This window comes from Stegodyphus dumicola, chromosome 10 (genome assembly GCF_044657685.1).
Source record: "Stegodyphus dumicola isolate Sdum_Otavi_A_Nest chromosome 10, ASM4465768v1".
In the NCBI taxonomy this organism is placed as follows: Eukaryota; Metazoa; Arthropoda; class Arachnida; order Araneae; family Eresidae; genus Stegodyphus; species Stegodyphus dumicola.
This window is the reverse complement of record NC_140777.1, coordinates 100,874,620-100,888,167: the sequence shown is the minus strand read 5'-3', so window position 1 is coordinate 100,888,167 and position 13,548 is coordinate 100,874,620. Positions and strand designations below refer to the sequence as shown.

General features: G+C 33.0%; 1 protein-coding gene across 2 annotated transcripts in view; it reads right to left on the bottom strand.

The window, feature by feature from the left end:
* The window catches only part of LOC118189897 (filamin-A-like), a 341,851-nt gene that overhangs the window by 42,699 nt on the left and 285,604 nt on the right, over positions 1 to 13,548 (bottom strand). The gene's annotated exons all lie outside the window — the stretch shown is intronic.

The following is a 13,548-nucleotide window of genomic DNA, read 5'->3' as shown; positions in this document are numbered from 1 at the left end:
TTTTCTGTAAACTGTTTTCATTTTTTTTAGTGCACTCTGAAAGTAAGTGACATCAATTTCATACAACGCTTTGCTATCAGATTTTACTTCAGATCTGAGCACAGTGTGACACACTTTTGCAAAGCTTCAGCAAGACTACGGAAACAATATTGCCAACGACATAGGATTTCAGGTGGTTCAAGGTATTTCAGAAGGAAAGGAATTGACTGACAATGAACCTTGCAGGGAAAGGCCTGCAATTGCAAGAAGTGACGAAATTACTGTCAGAATCTGGAATCTTGTAGGTTTGGATTATTGCTTAACAATCAGAATGATCATAGAAGAGTCAAATTTGAATCCCATCACCATTCATCAGATTTTGACACATGAATTGGGGATGAGGAAGATGTTCTGAAATACCTTTCGCTCGCACAAAAAAAAAAAAAAAAAAAAGCAACAAAAGGGAAAAGGGCTTTAAATTTTTGCAGTGAATTAAAAATGATTCTCATTTCCTAGAATGTGTCATTATCGGTGACGAGTACTAGGTGTTTAAATACTACCCAGAAACAGAGTGCCAAAGCCAAGAATGGCACACTTCAAATTCATAACAAGACCAAAAATCAGGAATGAGCTAGTCAAAAATCTAAAGTCTGCCGATTTGCATTTTCAATGGTGGGGGAGTCAGTTAAGAGGGAATTGGTGCCTCAAGGCCAAACAGTAAACTGATACTTTTTATCAAGAAGTTCTTGAAAGACTTCAAAAAAGCATTATGCATGTGAGACAGGAATCAAGACCGACTGGATGCCGCATCACAACAATGCACCTTGTCGCACTACAGTTCCAATTATTGAGTTTTTGGCAAGTTAAAGCATCAATGTGGCATATTTAGCTGCTTTATTCCCTCAACTTGAATCCAAGTGACTTTTTCCTGTTCCCGAGATTGAAGATCTATCTCTGAGGGCATTATTTTGGGACACAACGTTAAATTGGTCGTAACTAACCAATTAAAGGCAATTTCAGTATCCAAAATCAAACAGAGTTCCACTGGAAGGGACAAAAGTCGTCTCCATGGCTATACAACTTACCAAGGGGATTACTTTAAAGGAGACAATGTGAAAATTTAATTTTAATTGAATAAAAAATTATATAAAAAGAAGCGGTCATATTACTTTATTTACACATCTCATATTCACTTTATAATGCTTGATTCAGGTTGCTGAATAACTTATAATATGATTTTGCTGTAAAATATATTAATATTTAATTAATTTCATTTTTAAATTTTCTTATACTTTTATATTGAAAAACTCCCAATTAGGGATGGATCAAAACACTTTAAAATTCGATAAAAATAAAATAATGATTACATTGTGTGGTTAAACTTAATAAGGTATCATATATTGATGTAAAACAAAATTAAATACAAATATTAATGGATTAAACATTGGTTGAATCTTCATACAAACTTATATACATGTCTACAGTAGTTTAAGATAATTCAGATCAAATAAAATTTGGTAAGAAAAATCATGAGTGGAGGAATGGAACTTGCACCCTGAAAAGTAAAAACTGGGAGATTCTATGATCTAAAAGATGTGATGAAAACTGGTAGTTGCTAGATAAAACTAAGAGAGTTGACAGTTATGCATAATAATAAATTTATCTCCCAAATAAGTGAAAAGTTATGAAAAGCTTTTACTTCATATAATGCAGAGCAAATTTTTTTCCAAAGAAACCCATAGTTTATATAATATTTTATATTTCTTTTATATAAAAATCATAATGCCTCTATTCATCATTTATAATATGAAGATGTTTTTATTTGAGCCAAAACCTTCGGCAGAATTTGTTTCAAGAGATGCACAAAACACTTATAAAAATTTTTTCAAAGAATTTTGAATGTTATTCAAAATTATTAAATCTTTAAATACTTTCTTTTATTGCATAAGTATCAGGAACTAGGATTGGAATCTGACAATATATAAAATTATAATAAAATGCAGAGTAGCACTGTAAGCATACATTAAAAATATATCAAAATGCCATGTAAAAAAGCATAACTTCTGAAATATTTGAATAAAAAAATAAGAACCAAAAATTCTTCAGTAATATTTAACTATAGGGAGTTTATTATTCTAGAGTTGTCCCCTTTTTATTGTTTATTATATTTCTAAACTATCAACAAGGAGAAAAGTATTCATACATTTGTGTGATTATAAAACAATTTAAAGTTTTATGAACAATTTTTAATTTAAATATCTGATTCATATTCAAATGAATGAAATTTTCACTGATAAATATTTCAGCTTATACTGAACACAATAAACACAAACATATAATAAAATAAAAAGCTAACTTTGCATATAGTAAAAAACATAAATCGGAAAAAGTTCTCATACACGTAACATTATGTCAATATTAGAACAAAGGAAAACAATTTAATACTTTGTTCACTATACTTTTACATTAATAAATAGGCTAGAAGACATTGACATTTACATATTTGGAACTACCGAATTCAAGCACATTTCTTCAATTTGTTTTCTCATACTTACACTAAATGATGCTTAAGGTGATTTTATTTGATACTGAATATTCTGAAGTTTCCTTTACATATCTTTCCAGTTATGTATGATTGGATTAATGTTTGGTGACAGTGGCAGACTTTCCAGGATATGTGATTATTACATAATAATCAGTCCTTCAGATTTCGAGTTTTGTGCTTGGGACCATCAGTCTGTTGAAAGTAAAAATTTCCAAAAAGACCTAGTTCTTGCACACTTTATTTCTAAAATGTTCAAATAATCATAACAATTCAAAACTCAACCAATTATGGTTTCCAATGCTATTTGCAGCCATGTATTCCAGACTACTATATTTTCACAATTGTATTTTACATTACTTACATAATTTACTCCCTTATACTAGCTTCACTAGCTTTCCTCAGCTTCCAACTTCCATACTAACTTAGTCCACCTAATTGATGAACAATAAATTTACATTTATTTGAAAAAAAAAACCCTCAGTGCCAGAAGTATATAGTCTTGTTAATGAATTCTTTTTCAAATTTTAATCTTTTCTCTGTGTTAGCTTTACTTATGAACGGTTTTCATCTACTCAAACACAATATCCAGGCTTTTTTTAAAATCAGATTTCTGCTTTTCTAGAAAGATATTGTCTGGTTGCTTCTTGAAGTTCTTATGCAATTGAAGAAGAGCTTACAAAAGGATGTGATTTAATTATTATTTTTTCCCCTAAATGAATCATTCATCTCTTGTGCAGCTTTAACACCCTTCCAGAACGTTACTTAATTTGCCTAAATGCCTATGTCCAGAACCTCCAACTTGCTGAGAAACAGCTAGTAATATCCATGTTTTTGTTCCTCGAGATTTAAGATACTGACAAACTAATTAATCTAGTCTGTAGGCAGAACTTAATTTTGTGAATATTTTAAGTGGTCACACTACATGATCCACATAGAAATTTCACTGGAAAACTGTAAAGTGAAGAAATGTATCTGCAACAAGATTTCATGAAGTAGTAGGCAAGCCCTTCCCCATTTTTTTTTAAATATATATATATATATATATATATATATATGATTTTCAATTAAGCAGATTCTACACAGGAGCAAAGTGCTCTGTTTCTTCTTCCGATTCAGATATGCCTCTTCGAGAGAATCACCCTAACTGGTTTGATCACCGTCAGGCCCATAAAGGGATTAGATAAGTAATGGCAAGAGCAGGCTAATATTGCCTGTTGTGCGCCAGTATAACCCCAAAAGTTCCAAGCCTATGTAACTCTAAATGTATCCGGCCCTTAAATGTAATGGTGTAAATGTATTAAAATTCATAATAAGGCATCTTGATGATGTGGCACATTCATATGGTCATGTCACCTTGACCGCACATAGTACTTCCGCCAAATTCGCAAATGTATCAGTCTTCTGTTCCACACATTTGTGTAAAATTGTACATAATTTACACAAATGTACACTTACAAATCAATCAAAAGTTAAGTTATTGCAATATCTGTGTGCATATTTATTTATTTTGACGAGGATTGCAGCATCTATTGGTAATTTTATTTTTTTAATTAACCCAAATAAGTAAAAAGTGTAAACCCAAAGTGTTTTCAGTTATATAAAAATAAAATGCAGAGTTTAAAATGAGCAACTATAAAGCCTCTCATCTAAAAATTTTTAAAAAGAACATGTTATAAAAATATGTGGATGACAAAGAAACTTATTTTATTTAAAACATTTTTGTTTTTGGAACATAAAATAAAAGTAGTGAATACTCTATCAAGGGTATCGAAAGACGTATACAATATTAAAGGTACTGTATGCTATTTTTCATTCTTTAAGCATAATATTTTTGCTAAAAATTTATATTTTTGTAGTTCAACAGTTTAGAATTTTATAAAACAAATTCCAAATCAAAATCGCTGTTGTTATTTATCGAAAAATAACCAAGATGCGATTTTTGCATAAATGTCACTAAACTATACAATTTGCTATTATCCATCACACAATGAATGTTTCTTTTAGGCGGAAGCTTCCCGTTTGTCGATTCCCGATGCATAGAACTGTAGTGTGTGGAAATACTATCAAAGCGGTGTCAAAGGAGCTTCTGAATGTAAACAAAAAACACCCCATCTGAAAACCGAAGCCTCGGAGCAGTGCTTCACTTGTAGTGCGGGGTTGGCCCTTCCTTCCATTCTTACCTACCTGGTAAATATTGATTGTATTCTGTCGCATTGAGAATAGCTGTAAGAGTACTTTTGTGGAAAGTTCTAGAACTGTAAAGTGTTTCTTTTATGAAAATATATTTTATCAAGCTAACATTGGTTCTGTGTGCATTCAATCCATTACGAACCCGTACGCACGCAACAATATTCCCGTCTCACTCACTGCATGTCAAGAATTCAGAAGAATATAACAAAATGAGGCATTCTTGCAAAATTAATATGTAAAATATCGGGATTAATTAGTAATAATGCGCTAATTAATTTATGAACAATATATCTTACTTTTTTAAAAATTTCTGCACTATATCCAAATAAAATATTTTTATATCAGCTGCCATTCACTGAGTTATTAAGAAAGAGGTTAAATGGTTTTAATTTAATTTATGTGATTACGACAAAGCTTCGACGACTATCTGCCTAAGGAAAGGGTTGCTTTCTTGGAGGTCATTCTAAGCAAAACTGTCTCGTATACACGTTACACATGGCGAAAACCCACGAAAACGCCCATGCAGCCAGCCAGTTCGCAGGATTCGAGCCTCGGATTGAACTACCAGTTTTCAGTGACTCTACCGCTCGGACGCTGGTGGGCCAGAAGTTAAATGATACATTTCTTTAAACACATTTGAATAAGTTCCATTGTTTTTTGGTTATTTATTTAATCAATTATAGAAATGCTCAAAAGAGCTATCTGTTTAAGGATAAGAATGCTTTTGAGAATAAATTAAGGAAACAATCACATTATGCATGGGAAAAACACTTATACAATCAGCTGATTTTCCAGGATTTGAACTCGAATCGAATTATCCCGGCCACTAGTCGGTCCTTCGTCCATTCTAATCGGCTTTAGAATTCTTTAACGAGGCAAAAATTAATCAATTCTTAAAAACTCATGTTTTGCATTTTAATTATAATAATACATTGAACAGAGAATCATTTATTGAATGTTAATACCAAAACCGAAATTAGTTCTAAACTGATCCAATCATTTTGCATTTTGGAATACTAAACCTGTGAAAATATGTTTTTCTTTGTTATTTTTCGTTACATATCTTAATTTAATAAAATCATATTTAACGAAGCTAATCATTCAAACTAAATTGATAAAACTAAGTATATATTTTAAAACAGGTCTTAATAATCAATTGAAAAGCATAAAACTAATACTGAAGTAAAATTTATGGATCTAAACTTCACTAAAAATGCTTGAAGACAACATCCACTCAGCATATTAATTAAATGTTAAATGAAATGTTTAATTTTAAAAATATAGAATAAGAAAATTTAAAACTTTCTCGGATGACCTCTTAATAACCGATCTTCTCAGATAACTATATTAATTGTTTATTTAGTTTTCATGATGCAACCTTAAAAATAACAATAATTTGCAAACTGGCTTAGATAATGCACTTCTAAAAAGTGAAGGTCTAGAAAATTTGCAGGGGTAAGTTAGTTATTACTTTTTCCAAATGTGAAATTGCTTTTTCAAGCAACAATCATAAGGAAAAATATCTGATGTGGCCCTCACATGACTTGCCACCAATTCATGTTTTAAACAGCTTTCGGTTTATCAGTTTTGGCTAACACCTGATATATTGTTCTATTAGTCTTAAATACTAAAGGTTCCTATAAATCAAATACTAAAATTGAAAAGTTTCGGATTGTATTTTAATACATTTTTTTGTACTCCTTTCGATTGTCCAGTTTTATTCAAAATCTAATTAATTCTCAACATAAATGCAGAAAGCTTAAATATAGAAGACAGACAATTTTGAAAGTTTGCACAGTTTTCGTGGACAAAACAAATTGTCGCACAAAGACAGATATTGTAAAAACAGTGAAAACGTGGGTACGGTACGAACTGCGCCGAATATGATCGAAGATCCCCTTCCCCCTCTTACCTAATCCACGAATTGCGCGACATTTCCTGTCCCTCCTTTCTTTACCAAGAAGATTGGATGCTACAAAAAGTCATTTATCGCCATTAATGGAACATTTTATTGAGACTGCAAGCCACTATTTCCGTTTATCAATATTGTAAAAATTGTGCATACTAAACAAATACTAATTTAAAATCTGGCATGTGCTAAAGTAAAAATGAATTTCTTTTACACTCATTTTAAAGTTTTATGAAGCTTACAAGAATGATGAGCCATATCTTTTTTATTCTCTGTAAGAATTAAAAACTTTCTAAGTTGTAGATTTTAGTTCGCTGATATATATACGTATATATCAGTTTTGAATAATAAAATTGATAGATTAATGACATACATAAAACTGATACATTATCAACCTATCAAATATCGCATTTGTAGCGCACCTTTAATAAGTTTCTTGTCTAAATAAATATTAACAAATCATCTTAGATAGCAGAATGATTTTAACTATCAAATTTACCATTTTAGGAAAATAGTTCTAATTTAATTTAAACAATTATCTTTATTAAATCTAAAAATTGGATTTCTTAAGTGGTTCTAAATTCGCACTAATAATATTGCAATATATTGCCGTATTAAGCTTTCCATTTTTAGTCATTGATAAATTATTTAACTATTTATGGTTTATTAGTTACGGTTAAGTTTATTTAACTTTCTTACAAATTCCATATTTTAATACTAGAAACGTTTAAATATTTATTCTGTTTTCCAGTTACTCTACTTGAAGTACTTTGTAATACATTTAACTTCTAATGCACATTTAATTAATAAATTGATAATTATGAGCTTCTACAGAATTTTCATATTTAACAAATAAGGCAAAAAAAACGAACTCCTTTATATTCATATCTTGGGATTTTCAGTTCCCTTTTAATCCATTCCTTTTTCACATACTGTTGCACTGTATTCAAGTTTCATATGTATGTTATAAACTGACTCTGACATATAAATTGTAAATAATTAAAATTTATTTACAATTTATACGTCAGAGTTAAAAATGCATACTAATGTTGTTATAATAGATTTCATGCTAAGCTTTTTTTTAATTTAATTACTAATTTCTGCAAACATTTACATGCTTACTTTTAATTAACAAAAAATATTTCTAGCACACTTTGATACGGAATAATCTTTTGAAGCCTGTGAGCTATACTAAATTTTCCAGTCTAGTTCAGACATCATGACTATTATTGATGTCATTTATAAAAAACGCAATTGGTATGCTTTATAATTATTTAATTTATGATATTATTATAATATTCCTTGCTGTAATATTGTAATTAATGAAAGATGTTTATAATGCTAATATGTATGTTTACTAATACTTTTATTTTCTTTGTTAGCTCTCGCATTTATTACTGTTATTCAAGTAATTAGCCTGCTTGTTAAATATTCTTTACTTGTTCTTGTGATTGATATATGTAATTCTATTTCTTTATTTTTATTTTCCTCTTGGCTACAATTGGCTTCGAAAAGTAAAATTGTAACCCTGTAGGCAACGGGGGTAAGAAATTTTGATTGGCGCAGTTGAACTATACCAGGACGAGGGGGGGGGGATTTTCATCCGCGCAGTTGGAGTATACCCAAAACGTGTTGGGGACCTTACTTCGTGCTTATCACTGAAAACTCACTATCAAATTTTTGGACTGAAAACATTACAACTCCTACCTATGCATATAGGTTGGCGGCCAGTAAGGAGAATTTAGAAGAGTGATGATTAAATTCGTCTGTTTGGTAACCAACCAACATTTCGTGACTCAGCTAAGTTTGTCAAAGGCAGAATTTTCCCCCTTTGGACACAAAAAAAGGCTTGAACTATCGAAAGAACTGGATCTAAGCGAACAACAGGTTAATTAAACTTTTTGTTAAAATGATTCTCAGCCTCTTCTCTTCTTCCGGGAAAACCTTTGATTCAAAATTCTACCAAAACCACCTGAAGAATTTTTTACAGCATCCATGTTTGATCAGATAACAGTTCCTGATTCATGCAATAATGGACAAAACATGTTGAGAACCCATAATGACTTCGTTTATGGAGGAGTCAATACGCCAAGGAATTTTCCGAACAGTAATTCTTGTCCTTTTCTTCTATGAATATATTGCAAGATGCTGGTAACCACCCAAACAAATGAATTGTGTGTGTGTGTGTGTGATTACGGCAAAGCCTCGAGGGCTATCTGCCTAAGGGGAGGGATGCCTTCGTGGAGGACTTTCTAAGGGAAACTGCCTCGTATACACGTTACACATGGGGAAAACTGAAAACTCCCATGCAGCCAGCCCGTTCGCGGGATTCGAACCTCGGACCGAACTATTAGTGTTCAGCGACTTTACCGCTCGGTCGCTGGTAGGCTCCCAAACAAATCAAGTGGAAATTCAAATTACACGTAGAATGGCAATTCTTTGTAGAAATGGGTTACGATGAAGTGGTTAAGGCCTTAATTTCGTTATTACACATTACTGTTATCATTTACTGCTGAGCGTAGCTACGTGTCGAAATATAGCAAGCATCAGGACAATTCCTTTCTTGCTTTCTTAAAAAATGAAAATTCAAAAATTTCTCAGGAAGAAAGCAATTGAATAGTTTAGAATGGACAGTAAAAATATTACAGAGAAGCAAGAGGGAGAAAGAAAGAATATAAATTTAATAAACGTATTCTTTCTTAGCCACGCAACATAGTACTGTGACGATTTAATCAAGTTATTAGAGTAAATATTTAGTTACCTTCATTTACCTTTCTACCTTTGAAGTAAATCAATCGCCATCTTTATCAGAAATTATACGGTTCAGAAACATCAGTGACCTTTTATAAAAGACAAAAGTATTTTCTTATATATTTAGACATATCAGTATTTAAGTAAACCGGATGCGATTGGTTGTTGTTATATATACAATTTATTACTCTGAATATCAACAGAAACGTCTGTTCTATAACAATTTTGCTCCACAAGCATGCGACGATTCAATCACCCGCGCTTTGTACACCCTCCCCCTTGGAATTAATGCAAAAAAGTGACGTAATGAATATTTCGAAGTGGAAAAAAAGAAATTTCCCCACTTGCTATTAACCCCATCAGTTAGGGCAGACGTAAGTACATTATGCTGAGGAAGATTTCGTGTGCTACCTAAAAGCTAAACATTTTCTTAAAGAACAAGGCACCATCTTGGCAAATACTCAAGTCATTTTTTTGAAGGGGGGAGGTAGGTGTTATATTGTGGCTTGATCTTGCAATTGAATATACCCAAAATGCCTATGATACCATCCCTCTCTTCTGAATGGGCAACCGTTTATCACAGGCAGTGAATGGGATTTATATTAGGGGCATCGGATCAACAACTTGCCAAGTTCCCAGAATTCCATGCATCTGGAAGTTATAAATTAGAATAGAAGTTCTTCATTTTCCCCTTCAACTCACCTCAAAGCTTTTCAATGAAGTGACAACTGGAGGTGTTATCATTAAGTACCAGAAATAGCATTGAAATGCTTATTACGATTAGTCACTTGATTTAGAAAGCAAGTAACATTAAGAGGACTGAACAAGTAATATGCCTTTCAAACTTGCATTCTTTATCAGCATAAAAATAAGTTATACCAAATACACACGTTCATACATTTTTTGACACATTCTTGCAATCTTCAGTTCCCTTTAGAGCGCCAAAATCAATACATGCAGTTATTCACAAAACTAATCAAACACTTGCACAGATATATTTTTAAATACACTGGTGAAATAAATTAAGAGAATTTTCAAATTTGATCTACGACCTCCAATGGACAGATTTTTAATAAAATTCGGTGTGAACATAGCTTGATATAATAAAACAAAATAAACATTCAAAAGTTATAATAGACACACATGTTCGTGTGTAACACTCATGGAAGTCTGAAGGCCTGAAACAGCGGTTGCAGAAGACACAAAAGAAATGGGTTAATAGAGGATATGGTCCCCTCTTATAGCCATACAGGGCTCGCAGTGTGATGTCATACTAGAAATAAGGCAGTTTATCAGTGCCAGTAGCAATTGGTCCCACTCATTCAGAAACGCTGTTTTCAGTTCCTGGATGGTTCTCGGAGAAGGGTTGCGAGTTGCAATTGCCCTCCCGAGAGCATCCCAGGCGTGCTATATAGGTTCGAGGTCTGGAGACCTGGCTGACCAATCCATCCGGCGAATATCCTCTCGAAAAATTCGTCGACCAGAAGAGCTCTATGTGGCATCGTGTTATCGTCCTGTAAGATAAACTCGGGGCTCACTGCACCCCGGAAAAGGAAAACGTAGAGCTCCAAGACCTCATCCCTATACCTCACACTAGTCACAGAGCTTCCATCAAAGACGTGGAGAGGTGTGCGGCCATCCAACATGATGCCTGCCCAGACCATTACACCGCCACGCCATAATTGTTGATGTTGCGGACATTGGAGGGTAAGTAGCGAGTCATTGGCTCTCTCCATATGAAAGTACCGCAAGAATCGGTATTTAGGCTAAAACGGGACTCGTCAGTTAACAGAACGGTCGCCCATTGCTCCGTACTCCAATCACTATGCTGCCTGCACCATGCTAAGCGGACTCTCCTGTCCGTATACGTGAGCGGGACGCAAACAGCCGGTTTAACAACCCTCTCCTCATTCAATCTTTTGGAAACAGACACCCTTGTTACACGGGTTCCTGTGGCTGCATTACATGGGTTCTTGTGGCCAAACAGTGTGGCACTCACAGCCGTCATTGGGTAAATTTGGTGAATCAGATGCCATTGAAATTTCAAGAAACGTGTTCATTTTTCAGTGAGTAATAAAACTGATGCTTTCAAAATTTTTATTTAAGGCGGAAATAAAAATTTTTTTTGAAATAAAAGTTTTTATTTAATTTTTTATTTATTTTTATTTTATTTCATTTCTTAGGATTCGAAATAAAAAAAAGCACCAAGATTCGGGTTTTTGCAAATTTAAACCTTTTTGAAGATTTGCGAGAAATTGAATGTTTCATCCTCATAAAAAAGCATAACTGAAACCCAAATCGCATCAATTATTTAGGTCTAGATTATCTTAGTATGTCAGTCCTCGCGTTAATTTTACGGGAAAAATTAAATTATTATTTTTGTATAAAATTCTGAAAAAGATTATAGCTTACTTTTAAACAAAACTTCAATTTCGAGGAGAGTATATACGAGCCAATTCACACAAAATCTTCATTAGAAGATATCCCTTTCTTTTGGCTTATAGCCCTCGTCTACTTTACCAAATTAAAAACGAAGAAAAATCACTCGATTCATTTTTCAAATTATTGCATTATTCTTCACTTTTGATTTTAGTATACTTCTGCTAAGGCCATTCAATAATTATAAACGGGGGGGGGGGAGGAGGAGGGAAGGAAAACACAAGAAAATGCTTTGTTTTTCTGCCTGAATTGTCCAGCTGCCTCGTACGGTAGTTTCAGATTTGTATATCGTAGAAAACATTTTCCTGTATACAGGTGGTGTATTTAATTATGGCAAAGCGAAACTAGGGCTATCTGCCTAAGGGGAGGGATGCCTTCGTGGAGAACTTTCTAAGGGAAACTGGCTCGTATACACGTTACACATGAGGAAAACCACGAAAACACCCATGCAGCCAGCCCGTTCGCGGGATTCGAACCTCGGACCGAACTACCAGCGTTCAGCGACTTTACCGCTCGGCCGCTTTCCTGTATACAGAGCAAGGGAAATAAAAATTCTAATTTATATGTAACCGTATTAATTACAAAAATGCGAAATTCTCATTAACTAACTTCAAAAGTTTCTTTTCATGAAAATATGTTTTATTACTTTTAAAAAGATCTAAAAATGGTATTGTGACTTAAAGAAAATCTAATTATGGCTTTCGAAGTTTCCCCGAGTCCTAGCATCCGACTCGTAGTTCTGAAGTTTGGCCAACCATGTAACATACTTTCGTTAAGTCATAATTTATTTAACATTTACTTTCACAGGTTTAAGGAAAATTTAGACAATATTTTAAGAAATATTTAATTTCGGGACAAAAATGCATTGAAAAATACAACTCAAATCAGTAAATTTAGTAACCTTTACAAATTTCGTATATAAAAGTAGCAGATAATTTAGGTTATGTAACTTTCGTATGGCATTTGAAATTCTCATTAACTAATTAATTAGATTAATCATTAAATTAGAAACATGAAATTATATAGGAATTACGACATGACAAGCGACAAGATATGATTAAAGATGTTAAGATACGATTATAGATGCCCTATTAAAAAAGACGCAGAACGCCTTTACTAATACCCACTTTCGCTGTATCTTAATTACTGTTAGTCACATTCATCTCACAAAGTCTTCTGTGGAACACAAACCTCCTGTGCGATACACTCGGATGACAGATAAAATGCGCTCCAACAGTTTCATTTACGTGAAACGCATCTATTGTTATCTAAAAAAGTAAATGCGGTGCGCACCTAGTAGTAGTTAAAATGGGATATCACTCTCGCTAGTTTCAAAATACAGCACTGTAATTAAAAAGAACATTCTAAATTTATGAATTTTAAGCGTTCAAGAAATTCTTCTTAAACATTAATGCCATCTAAAGGCCTTCAAAAAATCAAGAACGTGACATAAACGCAAACTTCTAATAAAAAAGGTTACCCTATTTGCTAACAGGACTTCCAAAAAGAACTAAAAATATCTGTGTTGAAAAGCCATCAAGAATATACAAGCATCATTTAATGTGAGCGAACATACATCATCATTTGAATGTGTGTACAGAACAACTGTCACGAAGTGTAAGCCGATATTTACTCAAAATAAACAACTCTCACTTTGCAAGACGCATCAAAACAGATAAATGCGTCTGCGCGTTATGCGCCGTTGAATGAAAAGTGAAGATTCACGTGACCCAGT